The sequence below is a fragment of the Rana temporaria genome, chromosome 6, assembly GCF_905171775.1.
Source record: "Rana temporaria chromosome 6, aRanTem1.1, whole genome shotgun sequence".
Taxonomy (NCBI): domain Eukaryota; kingdom Metazoa; phylum Chordata; class Amphibia; order Anura; family Ranidae; genus Rana; species Rana temporaria.
In genome coordinates this window covers 37,143,215-37,158,204 of record NC_053494.1, presented here as the reverse complement: position 1 = coordinate 37,158,204, position 14,990 = coordinate 37,143,215, and positions in this window count along the sequence as shown.

The window sequence follows — 14,990 nt, the reverse complement described above, 5'->3', positions numbered from 1 at the left end:
AGGGGTCAACACCAGGTTCCGACAAACATCACAAATAGATGCTAAGTACTCATAGAAAGCGACTAGGGCTGAAAAAAAACGAGAAAAACAAAACACAAACAAAAAAATGAAAAAAACAAACAAAACAAAAAAGGTCATAAGGTTAAATGAATTAACCTGGAGTACAAGTTAAATTTAGATTAACAGGATGAATACTTACAGAGGACGGTAAGTTATTTATAGGACAGGAGGGGGAAGGCGCCCATGACAGTATTAAAGACTGGTCCTCAATAATAAATTAGCTGCCAACGTTCCTCCCTGATGGCAGAAGTTTGAAGAGATGTAATCTCAGTTTAAATATGCAAAATGTGATGTAAATTTAAATGTGCAGAATGTAGGAGAGGAAAAAAATGATATTATAGAAAAGTATTGAACTCTGAAAAAAGTAGTAGATTTAAATTTGGAGGAATGTTTCAAGAAAATTTTTAAGTGGACCAAAGGTCTCCATAGAAGATAATATGTAAATGAAACAGAGCTGTTAGTGTAGCGACAGGCTAAGTGGCAGCAATCCTATATAGACTCTCAGGATTAATTGTGCAAAGGAAAAAAAATAAGGGCACAAAAAGTGCCAGTAGATAAGCACAATGTATGAAGAGAAAAGGAGCGCAAAGTAAACTGCTAACATTGGTTTTAAAGTGGTTAGCAATAGTAGTAATTGACCATAAGTCAGGGCAAATGCTTACCTAAACGTTAAAGTTTGTCAGGAAACAGTCCTTGCGCTGTAGCGGCTCCCCGCTCTCTGCATGAAAATGCAGGAGGGCAGGGTTTAAATAGCAGCTAAACCCGGCGTCCGATGTCGTGACGTCATTGGACGTTGAGCGGGCCAATGAATGCTCACTGGAGACCAAGCCCAGCCCCCCAGCCGATCCGGACCACAAGAACCATCAGGCATTGCGTCGTTGACGTGGACGGCTGCACCGCCATTGGTCAACAGGTAACCATGGCGGCCAGTGATGCTTAGACGTCCGAATGGACAACCAAGGACGGATGGGCAGTGGCAAATGATTCACCCATATTACTGCTGTTACAAACGGCACATTAATAATGGGGGAACACAGATGGAACAGGGAGAGGTAGGTGAGGGATGGACCAAGTCAAACCGTGAACAAAATGTGGGAGAAAGCCGGGAGGACAGCTAAATCCCTTGGGTGCCCTTGTGACTGAGCGGAAACAGAGTGCAAAAAAATCCCATTCCTGTAGAATGGTAAGAGGGAGAGCATGGAGAACCGCTTCAACAATGTGGAGTCGCTTTCTATGCGTACTTAGCATCTATTTGTGACGTTTGTCGGAACCTGGTGTTGACCCCTTCCAGGGTCTACGTCTCTATTCTTGTCCCGGGGAGCTGGTGAGCGCCCGACTCTGTGTTCTGTGGTTGGTAAGCGCTCTTTGTTTACCCTTCCCCTCTCTGGAATTTTCGGCCTCCAGTCAGATATGTATTGTACCTATGTATTTATATACTGTAGTCCATATGTTACACATGGCTAATTCTATGTATCTTTCTGTTGTCTAGTTACAAACATTTTTGCATGGATTTTGTTCTCCCCTGAAGAGGCGAAACATGTAGGGAACATGCGATCTCCAGGTGTTGCAAATCAGAATCATATGTTTCAATGACCACCACTCATCTTTAAATTGATGGACTTCTGTTTTTATTTATTTATATTTAATACAAATATTTCTGTATTTTCTTAAAAATGTGTTCTTTCTCATCATTACCGCCATACCCTGTGCACCGTAAAATATCCCTCGCGCGTATTCATGCTTATTTGCGCGTTTGCATACAGCGTTGTCAGACGTTTTTGTACTTTGACGTTTTTTATTTTAGCCAATAGGAAAAACTATCATCTTTTCATCACTTGTTGCTATGTTGGTAGATTTTTTTAATCTTCTGCATGGGCGACAAGTTCTATTGATTAAAGCGACGAAACGCCCGTTGTCGCGCAAGTCCCTTGAATCGAGCATTTCCATTACTTTCTATGGGAAATGGAAACGCTCAAATACGCCCAAACCGCCCGATACGCGTGACAAAAAAGGGTCCGGAACTTTTTTTGGCTACAGGCGATGGGCATCAGGCGCATCAGCGGTCAGATGTGAACCATCCCCATAGACTTTAATGTATTTTGGTCCCTCTGGCGTTTGTGAGCGTTGCGCTACAGGCGACAAAACGCCTAGGTGTGAATGGGCTCTTAAGGTGCCTTCTCCCTCCTCCCTCTCTTACAAATGGACATTTTTTTTTTCCTTAATGTACTCTTTGTGTTTCTTGCCTAGACGAGAATTTCTTCTTGTTCCATGTTGTGCAGTTGTGGCACGTACGTGTGGGGTTTGCGCAGATGTGCCGATGGACTCTGCCAGAAACCGAAGGCTGGACAGAGTCCATTGGCACATCTGCACAGGTGCCAAAATAGTGGTGGTGGAGCCACCAAGTGAGGCGGACTAATGTTCTGCCTTAAAGGCTAAGTTTACCATTTGCAGAACATAGTCTATGCGAAATAGAGCTTTTTCCCAACCCTGCAGGCAGCCAGTGTGCAGCTAATAGGCCAGTTTGTATGTGGCCATAGCACAGAACGTTGCTGCGTCCAGAGATGGCGTTTAGGCCTTATGCACACAGGGCTTCTGTTTAAGCTCCTCTGAATGCCAGGAAAAAGCTGCTTAAAACACACGTTTGAGTGGTAATGCATTCTAGTGGCCAGAACATTAATTATTTATTAATTTGTTCTGGCCATTGCAATGCTTTAATGCTCAAATGCCAGGCACGTCTAGCGTTTAGGTGCAGTCACACGCTTTATTTGCTCTTCAGCTCCTCTCCTGAATGTGCCTTTGGTGGGGGGGGGGGGGGGTTCTGCCTGTGAACGCCTATGTGTGCACGGACACATAGGGGAGGTTTTAAAAAAAAGAAACACTTAAAGTGGATGTAAACCCCCTCTCATCCTTTCTAAACTACTGCCATAGTGCTAATCTATAAGGATATACATGCCTCCTACATGTATCCTTACCTGTCAAATGTCTCCCTTCTGTCTGTTATAAGAACTGAAAAACTGCAGATTCTGTGGGTGGATCTGTTGTCTGGAGCTCTGTGGGTGGATGTCAGTAGACTCCCCGCCCTCCTCTACACTCCCTTTGTAAACATGCATTTTTTCCTATGTATTCCTTACACTAAATTCTGCTATGATCACTAACATCACTAACACTAACATCCAGTCAAAATCCAGAAAAGTAACCACATGACATCAGAAAAGGAATGGGGGTGGGAATTAAAAAATAATGTCTGTCTCCAGGCTAGTGCATGAGATATGTAAATAACCTGTCACTCACAGCAAGGGGGCGGAACGGACTAAGGTTTTTCTCTGTAAGTCCATTTTATTTCACTGAACAATAAAAGAGGATTGCTCAGAGCTGGATTAACTCTGTGTGGCAAGACTGGGTACAGATGATAGGAAATCTTATACTGTGCATTGTGACATAAAAGTGGGTTTACATCCACTTTAAAGTGGTTCTAAAGACAGAAGGTTTTTCTTTCCCTTAATGCATCCTATGCATTAAGATAAAAAAAAAAACGTATGGGTGCATCTAAAAATCCTCAACTTGTTCCTACGGGTTCAAAAGTTTGGAATGAATAATGCCAGGTTGGTCATTGTTTATCTCATTCTGGGGAATTTTCTTGCCTCAGACAATTGGGATGCTGCTTATTTGCACATTCCCATCAATGCCATCTAAAATCACAGATATGAAAATGATTGTGTTCCACATAGTGGACCTCCTTGCATCTCCACAACAAGTGATACAAGTTAGCCGCTATGTTTCCTGATCAATCAAAGGCCACTTTTTGCGATTCGGCACTGCGTCACTTTAACTGACAATGGCGCGGTCGTGTGACGTGGCTCCCAATCAAAATTGACGTCCTTTTTTTCCACAAATAGAGCTTTCTTTTGGTGGTATTTGATCATCACCTCTGCGGTTTTAATTTTTTGCGCTATATACAAAAATAGAGAGACCATTTTGAAAAAAACGTAAACTATTTTTTTCCTCAGTTTAGGCCGATACGTATTCTACACATTTTTGGTAAAAAAAAAAAAAAAACGCAATACGCGTTTATTGATCCTTTTTGCGCAAAAGTTATAGCGTCTACATAATAGGGGATAGTTTTATGGCATTTTTATTAATCATTTTTTTTTTACTAGTAATGGCGATGATCAGCAATTTCTAATGACTGCAACATTATGGCGGACACTTTTGACACATTTTTTGGACCATTGTAATTTTTACAGCGATCAGTGCTATAAAAATGCACTGATTACTGTGAAAATAGCAGTAAAGGGGTTAACCACTAGGTGGCGCTGTAGGGGTTAAGTGTGCCCTAGTGAGTGATTCTTACTGTAGGGGGGGATGGGCTACATGTGACAAGACAGTGATCACCACGTCCGATTCCAGGAAGCGGTGATCAATGTCATTGTCACTAGGCAGAGCGGGGCGATGCTTGTTTACATCAGCATCTTCCCGTTCTTCCTCGCCGTGAGACGATCGTCACGGGTATCCCCGCGGCGATCGAATCCGCGGGACCCGTGGTCGGGCTTGCGACAGGTGCACGCGTCCAAAATGCCGCTATCTTAAAGGGGATGTATATATACGTCCTTCTGCCTGTCAGTGTCATGCTGCCGACGTATATATTTGTGCGCTGGTCGGCAAGCAGTTAAAAAAGGAGGACCAAACCTCTCCTATCAAGCACATAGGTTCGGTTTACACCTATGTGCTTTTTTCAGAAATGCACTACAGTCCATTTAACATGGTTTCCTATGGGATACGTTCACATCTATGCTTTTTTTTCAGGCGCTGCATTTTTGGAACAAGTCAGGCCCAGATTCACAAAGCACTTACGCCGACGTAAGTGCCAATGTGCGCCGGCGTATGTGCGCGGCAGACCCACGAACCAACATGCACCTAAAAGCAGGCTACACCCCGCCGACGTAACTTGCACACGCCGGCGTAGGGTGGGCGCACATATGAATAAGCACTAATCTTGTGCGAAACGTCGGCTGTTCCCCGGTTCCTGTTTTATGATTCGGTGATGTATTTGCTGTTTATTTGAATAAAAGACAACCTGCGCGTTTTTTTTGGAGTGCGGCTATCCATCTTTCATCTACTTTTCATGGGCGCACATATGGGCTGGACGCATGGTGCTGCTCCCATTGATTAGCCATTCAAACATGCAAATGAGGGAAATACGCCGATTCACGAACGTGCGTGTGCCCGGCGCATGCTACGCGAGATGCGCGTAAGTTGTACGTCCGGTGTAAAGTTATTCCCCATAAATGACGTGCAACCCGGCAACAGACATGCACATGTCTGCACCAGGGAACACAAGCCGGCGTATTGTGCATTGGACGTGTGTCTGGCTGGGCGTACGTTATGTTCATGGCGTACGCGGTGATCCGACCTAGCTTAGGCAGTTGTGCCGGCGTGGTTGTGAGCAGGCGCAGGGGGTGCTGTGTATGCGTCCACGTCACGGCGCATGCGCAGTTCGTGATACATACCTATCTGGTGCTCGGCCCATCATTTGCATGGGGCCACGCCCACTTCCACCTACGCCGGCGTGCGCCTTCGAAACCTACGTTACTTTTGGGAGCACTGGCTTGCTGAATGCAACGCTTGCCTCTCCGCGCTACTTTGGCGTGGCGTACGGTGTTTGCTCTACGGCGGCGTAATGTGCGCCTTGCTCTCTGTGAATCTGGGCCAGAGACTTTTTAAAAAAAAAAAACTGTGCAAATTGCCCTGCAGAAACGGATCAAAAGCCAACGGCATAGGCGTGAACCCAGCGTTTGCAGCAGTTTACAGACTTGAAACCATGGAAATTGTCCGGAATGGGCGACTGTCATCTCGGGTCTATGGCCAGTCTTAATAAGAAGCCTTGCTATGAATATATTAGCTTGTCAAGGTCAAATTAAATTATGCTGAAGAAGAAATGCCTTTGGGATGGAACGAGGGGAATGTCTTCATCCCCGGCATTGAGCTTGCTTATATTCTGCTAGCATCGACCATCCAATAATTCATGTAAACTGTCCAAATGCAACATATTTTACAGTCCTCTTTCCTCTATGAAAAACATGTCAGCTCTCATCTGCTTCAAATCAATGAGCCAGGCAGCCTGCCATTGTTTTGGTATTTTATAAAAATGCCATCGATACACATGCTCTGGAAATTCACCACTTAAGTCCTAAGTGGGGTATTTCTGCGAGATGGATCGCTGGTTAAAATGACAGCATCTGTTTGCTTGTATACATTTACTTATAATTCTTCCCCTGGTAATTAGGCAGGGAGCTGGGTGAGTAATAACCAGCTGTTTGAATTAGCGAGCAGTAAACACAGCTATTTGATCTGTGAAGGAGCCGGCGCTGCCAGGGTCTGGAGCGGAAAATAGAAAGACAGCTGTTGTAAATGTAAAAATCGCAAAACAAAAGACATAAATTGCAGACATGCAATGTCTACAGATGTGTCAGGATGACTATTTATGGATGGGTACAAGGTTTGATGGCTGCTGGGTAATCGTTCCTACCTGCAGAATGATGATATTTTAATAAACAGGTCACAACAGCATGACAGAGGTTTGTGTCCAAGAGCCTCAACAAGGTGTCACCATACACTTTGCAACTGTTTAATATAAAAAAAAAAAAAAAAACGAAAAGATAAAAATGGGACTTTAACCACTTAACCCCCGGACCATATTGCTGGTCAAAGACCAGAGAACTTTTTGCGATTCGGCACTGCGTCGCTTTAACTGACAATTGCGCGGTCGTGCGACATGGCTCTCAAACAAAATTTGCATTTTTCGATGGTATTTGAACAAAATAGTGGTATTTGATCCCCTCTGCGGTTTTTAGTTTTTGCGTTATAAACAAAAATAGAGTGACAATTTTTACTATAATAAATATCCCCCAAAAATATATAAAAAAACAGTTTGGGCCGATACGTATTCTTCTACATATTTTTCGTAAAAAGAAAAAAGCAATAAGCGTTTATTGATTGGTTTGTGCAAAAGTTATAGCGTTTACAAAACAGGGGGTATTTTTATGGCATTTTTATTAGTATTTTTTTTTTTACTAGTAATGGCGGCGATCAGCGATTTTTTTTCGGTACTGCGACAATACTTCGGACACTTTTGACACATTTTTGGGACCATTGGCATTTTTATAGCGATCAGTGCTATAAAAATGCATTGGATTACTATAAAAATGCCACTGGCAGGGAAGGGGTTAACACTAGGGGGCGGGGAAGGGGTTAAGTATGTTCCCTGGGTGTGTTCTAACTGTAGGGGGGGTGAACTGACTAGGGGAAATTACTGATCTTCTGTTCATACATTGTATGAACAGAAAATCAGCATTTCTCTCCCTGACAGGACCGGGAGCTGTGTGTTTACACACACAGCTTCCGGTCCTCGCTCTGTAACAAGCGATCGCGTGTGCCCGGCGAGAGCAGACGTATAGCTACGGGCTCTTGCGCAGGGGAGCCAACCTACCGCCGTATAACTGCGGCGGCTGGTCGGTAAGCAGTTAAATCAGAACTAAACTCAAACTACAATTTCTTATTCTGCCTATGGATTGGACCCAAGGCAAACATTTTCTTGTCCCCCCCCCAAAAAAAAATACATTTTGCTCTCCACCCCAACAACCCAAAAAATCTCTCATGTTAGTTGCAGCCATGTACACTACACATCCAATGTACACTACAAATCCAAGTGGTTCTCAACCCTGTCCTAAAGTACCCCCAACAGGCCGTGTTTTGGAAATTCCTCTTATGCCCCGTACACACGATCCGAAAATCGGACGTTTTTTTTTCTGCATGCTAGTCGTATATCGAACCTGAAGTGTTTACTAAAGTTACAAAAAATCTCGTACAACAGAATATAAAAAATCGGAAGTTATGTAATGTGTTGTAGTGTATTTGTATTGTTACATAGTCAGGTTGAAAAAAGACACAAGTCCATCTAATTCAACCATAAAAATAAATAAAATTAAAAATATCATACAATCCTATATACACACAATTCTATACCCACAGTTGATCCAGAGGAAGCCAAAAAACCCCAGCAGAGCATGATCCAATTTTTTACAGCAGGGAAAACAAATTCTTCCTGATCCCCCGAGAGGCAATCGGATTTCCCCCCGGATAAACTTACCTATAAATCTTAGTACTCAGTTATATTATGTACATCTAGGAAAGTATCCAGGCCTTTCTTAAAGCAATTTACTGAGCTGGTCAGAACCACCTCTGGAGGGAGTCTATTCCACATTTTTTTTACAGCTCTTACTGTGAAGAATCCTTTCCGTATTTGGAGATTAAATCACTTTTCCTCCAGACTTAAAGAGTGCCCCTTTGTCCTCTGTGTTGTCCGTAAAGTGAATAGCTAACACCAAGTTCACTATATGGACCCCTTATATATTTGTACATGTTGATCATATCCCCCCTTAATCTCCTCTTCTCAAGAGTGAATAAATTGAGTTCCGGTAATCTTTCCTCATAGCTGAGCTCCTCCATGCCTCTTATCAGTTTGGTTGCCCTGCATGTATTTTTGGAAGACCGCTGTACTGATTAACGAAAATCATACGATCTATGTGTAGCACTACCCCCGAAGGAGCTGCTGAGTAATTTTGGGTGGCACGTTACCTCTATCTTCTCGCCGTCCAGGGTGTAAAAGAGAGTCTGAAGAATTCTAATGTCCACACGATACACTTCTTTTTCTAGGATTTATTTGTAGAACTTAGTAGAAAATAAGTTAGAGGGTGGAAGGGTAGATAAATAGGTTCAGGTGTATAGTCACAAATAGGAAACACTCCTGCTTCCAGCAAACAGTTCTCATCGCCACTCTAGCCAGAGCGGGTATTGCTCACCCGGATAGGTCCCTCTCACTGGCCTAGCAGCCGGGATGGCGCACAGAATAAAGTACAGTCTCTGCCACAGACCTTCCTTTATAAGGAGACACTTTTGGTCCAGAATCCCCTGCCACAGGATTCGGCACCCGGATCTCTCCAGATTTTTGTGGATCTTAAATCTGACAGGCGATCACCATCGAGCCTCTCAGTGTATGGTGCGTCCTTTGATGAAGTTTCCAGGCCTTCTCCCAAGATACCAGCCTGGATCTGTTTACATTGACAGATCCCCATTCTGGCTCTCTGAGGAGCGATCGTGGGTGGGCGGCGGACATTGCGGCCACTGGCCACGCGGAACGGGTCCGGCATAGTGCCGCAGGCACACATGAGCTCCTCCGACGGTGTGCGTGTGCCCGCTTCAGGCCTTAAGGCGCCCACCGTACAGCTACGCCCATTTGAGCAGGAGAGCCAACCTGTCACTGTATAACAACAGCGGCTGGTCGGCAACTAGTCAAAGCAGGATCACAGAGAATGGCCAACAGAGTTTTGTCTTTCAATTACCAGGACATACAGTGCGTATATATCTAAAGAATGAGACAATGTACATCACAGGTAAAGGTATTTGATCAATTTAACATATACCAAAATGCAGAGTGTGAGCAGGGGGAATGGTTGAGGTATTGGGTACGGGGGAGTTATAGTGTACAGGGGAGATAATGGGGATGTTCACACGCTGAAATCTAGTTGACCATGAAAATTGTAGAAATGTTATTTACATTTTTTTCATGCAAGGTCTGCATTAAGGAGCAAGATGTTGTAGATGATCCTAGAAAGGAATAAAAATGCAGCTCCAGTGGCATATGAAGAAAAGAGCACTGAAATAGCAAACTGTTGCCTTTCTTCTCCTATGACTGAGTATCTAAACCTGAACCTAACGATTATCAGAAAAATAATCAAAATAATCAAAACTAGAATTATGAGAATAATTTTAGAAGTAACATAACACAAGTAGTTTCCAACAAGAAAAAAGTTAAAATATCTGCACTAAAAACTTGGAGCACAAATATTGGCACCAAATGCAGCTGATTGCTTTATCTAGCTATAACAACCACACTAAAAAAGAAGATAATGTTCTGATAGCATTAAAGTAGAAAATAAAGTCAAACTGTAGCAAAGTTCTCTTTTCCTGCCTGCCCCAGTGGAGGGCACAGGGTCTTTTAATTCCATTACCCCACAATCCCCTGGGCTCCCATCACCCCAAGGACTACTGGACACATCTGGGGAATCTAAATTGTGGCTCCTACCTCCATGTGCTCAGTGAAGCTGTGCCTGATGGAGCAGCTGTGACAAGGCTAGCTAGCTAGGACCAGGTACAGGGCCCCCCACCTTAGAGTCAGTGTACAGGCCACCAAAGAGTACATTAACACGCAGCACTAACCTCAGCCCCAGACACATTGGTGGGCCTTGTACAAAAAGGCTTGTACAGTGGAACCTCGGATTACGAGCATAATCCGTTCCAGGAGAATGCTCGTAATCCAAAGCACTCGCATATCAAAGCGAGTTTCCCCATTGGAGTCAATGGAAATGAAAATAATTTGTTCCGCATTGACTTCAATGGCATGCAATACCGCATGCATCCAGAGGTGGGTGGGACAGCTCGGCTAACACTGGCAAACCTCGGAAAGGTTTGGAAATTTAGTATTTCCGTGTCTTTCTGGGGATTTCCGAATGGCGCTGATCGGCTGCGATCGGCGCCGTTAGGCTCCGCTCGGCTCCGGCGCCCCCCACCTCAAGACAAATGTGGTACTGCACACCGCTTTGGCCTGAATCCTGCTCCTTTTGCGAGACAACACTCGGAAACTGTGTTTTAAATACAGTGCTCATATTGTGAAACGCTCGTTAACCGCGTTACTCGCAATCCGAGGTTCCACTGTACTGCCATTCTAGTGGGATGGTGTTGCTTTCAGCTGCCTGGTCTGCTCTTCTAAAGACTTCATCAGCCACAGCCAATTGCGGGGATCCTTTGGTCCCCTGATAAAACAGGGAGACCTCTGATCACTTTGTCCAAGGGACTGCAAGTATTCGCTTTGTTTAAATAACTGGTTTGCAGGTCTGTTATTCTCTGCTGTCTTCTCGTGGACAGCTATTTATGGATCTACCTCACCTTAGCTCTGCTTCACTTGTATGTATCTTTTACAAATCTAGCCATTCTCAACTAGGTTTCCATGGAATCTTAGGATTTCTCGGGTTGTTAGGGGTTCCTTGAGTTGTTGTTGATTGACTTCCCATCTGACAATGCCTGGATAGTTTGGTGATCAAATGCCACATGGCAGAGCCAACAGCAGGACACCAATTACTTTTTAGAAGTCTGAGAGCGTGGCATTTTGACCACTACTATAAGGGGGGCATTTTCTCTGACCACTAAGGTCAAGACATTTTTACCAATGACCTGCAATTTTAGCAGGGCTTTCCTGAGACCGAATAACTAATTCAGGGCTTCCTTTGGGGTAAAACAAATTGGGAAAGGGTGCTGTAATCATTGCAATCCTTGTATCTTTTTGTATTTTCTATACACTATCGTTACGTAAACCAAATTTAATACGCCACTGGCAGATACCGTTACTCAACAAAACTAGAAAATCACATATGTGAGGTACAGTTGGCTGCCCATACTAGTAAGACTGTTTTTCTAAGTACCCCACAACATTTGGTAAATACCTGGTAATTCTGCTGGTAGAACTGCTGAATAGGCACTTCCTTTAGGCCGGGTTCACACTTGTTTTTCTTTCATAAAGATATTAATATACGATTCATAAAATAAATCTATTCAACAGTTCTGTTATTTTAAGCATAACATCTTCTTTTCCTTGACATTAGTTACTCTTTCACCAACAATAACAGTTTTTCAGTTCTACTTCAACTATCTCATCATTTTAATCACACTTTTATATAGGTCTACTATAGTCCCATATTGTCGGGACCATTAAGGTAAGTACTCACCGAGGCCGAGATGCTGAGGGCGGCTCACCTTTGCGACCCTGTGCAGACCACTCCCTGGAGTTAGAACAGAGGAGGGACGGCACAAGGAGGCACCGGTGCCGGGAACTGGTAGGCAGACTTGGTGCAGCTGACGAAAACAGGGCAGGTGCAGAGGACTGGAGACAGTCGTTGATCAGGCAGGAACAGGCAGGTAAGTCCAGAAGGGACCAACAGGAAACAAAGGCAAATCCGGGTCACAGGCCGTGGGTCAGGAGTTGGAGAGATCAGAGGAAGTCTGTGAGAGCAAGCCAAGGTCAAGGGGCAGGAGACAACAGAAAATCCGATAAGCAGGCAGGGGTCAAGTGTAGGAGACGGCAGAGAATCGTCAAGGTCCAATCCGGGTCAAGCAGGTCAGGGTATTCAGGTTTCAAGGTTCTCTCACAGGGTAAAGCTGACAACGAACCAGCAATTAGCAAGGAGGAAGGGGCTGGCTTAAATAGGCCGCTCAGGCCACTGACTGGTCCAAAGTAACATAGGTTCAGCACCAGGCTCCAACAGACAGCAAACAGAATAACACTGAGCAGTGGCTCAGAGGCAAGGACCCGGACCAGCAATGAAGAGATCCTGGGTTCGATTCCACCCAGAGCCAACTGGGGAATGCGACCGTAAAAGGTTAGTGCCCTGACACATATCTTTGTTCTATTTTCATTACCCTGTTCCGCACCCTGGTTATCCCCCAATACAAGAAGAAAAAGTGTCATAGAAATGAAAACGTAGAACATAAATATAGAAAGAAGAAGAAAGAGAGAAAAAAAAACCTCCATATCTCCCCTCCCTCCCTCAGCTCCTTCCCCCTCACGTCAATTGTTCCCTATATATAATATAGGGAGTCCAGATTTTACGATAGTTGTCCTCCTGCTCCCTTAGCGTCATTGTGAGATTTTCCATTTGTTGAATTTCTGTTATTTTAGCAAACCATTATCCTTCAAAAAATGTACCAGTCTACTTCTGTCCCGTCGTTTTAGGTTAGTGAAACCTTGATCTTTTAGGCCCGGCTCAAATGCCGGTAACATGGATCTGCCACCTATGGGTTAATAGTGCAGACTGATTTCAGTGATTGGCAACAGGCTTCCCCATTTAAACACCTCAGCAGCACTGTCTTCGCTGTCTGATCTGCAGCTCATACCTGTTCCTGTGACTTCCTGTTCCTGTGATCTGATCTGTTTCCTTGTTTGACTACGATTGATCTCTCTTATTCTGATCCCGGCCTGCCTTGTAACCACGCTCAGCTCTACACTGCTTGAAATCATGTTGCCGAACTTTGCCTATATCCTGAACATTCTCTGCCTGTCGTCTATACCTACATCTGATCATCTGTTACCAAACCAGGCTTGTCTGACTACGTATTCAGTGTCTCCCAAGCCCTGCACCTACCTTCCTGCTTTCTGTTTCCTGCTGCACCAGCTGAACTGACAAGACCAAGGACGAACCAGACACCCATACACCGTCAGGCTCTTGCGGCCACTGTTGCAACATCGGTGGCCCTTGAGCCGGGGTTGTACGAGAAGGCCTTCCCACTGCATGTCAGGCTCATCCGGCAGGTACGTAACAGCCGTGTTTTTCCAGGATTGGGATCATCGGGCTCAGGTGAGTCGATATATTCTTTTTTTTTAAATGTCTTTTTAATGGATTGGAGAGTGGCACCCAGCATCGAATGTCGCTTCACTGCCTGTGGTATCATTGAATCCATGAGCCAGACTAAGCCCTCCAAGGGTATCTCGGATTTTGCCTGTTCCATATGTATCCATGGCTTGTCTTTTTGAGCCACGCACCATTCCAGTACCCTTGTTAGGTGTAGTGCCTCATGGTAACCGACTGGGTCCGGAAATCCAACCCCACCTTTTTCTTTTGGTGGAGCCAAAATGTCTCTACGGACTCTTGCTGGTTTTTCATCCCATATAAACCTAGCAAACATTGATCTCAGGTCCCTCAGGAACCCTAAAGGGATCCTGATAGGTATGGTCTGTAGTAGGTATAGCAATCTCCGCATTACGTTCATTTTTATAATGTTAATCCTGCCAAACTAAGTAAAAACTTTCTTGTCCCATCTCTGTAGATCTAACGTAATCTGTTGTGCTAAAGGGGCAACATTTAGTTTGAATATTCTATTTAATTTGTTTAGTATTTTGGTTCCCAGGTATCCTATATGGGAGTCTGTCCATCTAAATGCAAAGAAGGTCGATAACTGATATTTCAAGGATGCGTTTATCTCCACACCCATTGCTTCTGATTTATTGTAATTTACCTTAAAGTTGGACAGACCCCCATACTAATGTATCCCATTCTCAGATAGTAATTAAGAGACAATACCGGAGAGGTTGTGAAAAACAAAAGGTCATCCGCATATGCGGCAAGTTTATGTTCCATCCCTTTTAACGCTATGCCCCTGATATCTGGATTAGCCCTTATTGATCTTAAAAAGAGTTCCATCGTCAGGATAAAAATGATAGGCGATAATGGACACCCCTGTCGTGTTCCATTGCATATGGAAAAAGGTTCTGACAGTATGTCATTTACCTTAACTCTGGTTTTGGGGAGGGAATATAGACTCATGACCCAGTTTTGCATTCCCTTCCTCAGTCCTATATGTTGCATAGTAGCTCTCAGAAAGATCCAATCTACCCTATCAAATGTTTTTCTGCAACTGTGGATATAAGCACTAGGGTTTTTTGATGATATTGAGAAAAACGTATAGCACTTATGACCCGTTGCGTATTTTCTCTACCTTCTCTCTCGGGGGTGAATCCCACTTGATCAAGATGTATTAAGGCGGGGATGAACGGCAATAGTCTGTTGGCAAGTATTTTCGTGAGAATCTTTAAATCCACATTTAGCAATGAAATTGGGCGATAACTTGAACATTGGGATGGATCTTTCCCCTCCTTAGGTACTACTGTTATATGAGCCATTAATGTTTCTACAGGCATCCTATGTCCTTCTCGTATTGAATTAAAAGCTGACAAAAATCTTGGCCAGTTTTTCAGAGAAAGTCTTATAATATCGCAGGGTGAACCCATCTGGGCCGGGGGCCTTGCCTAGTTTTAGCGATTTGAA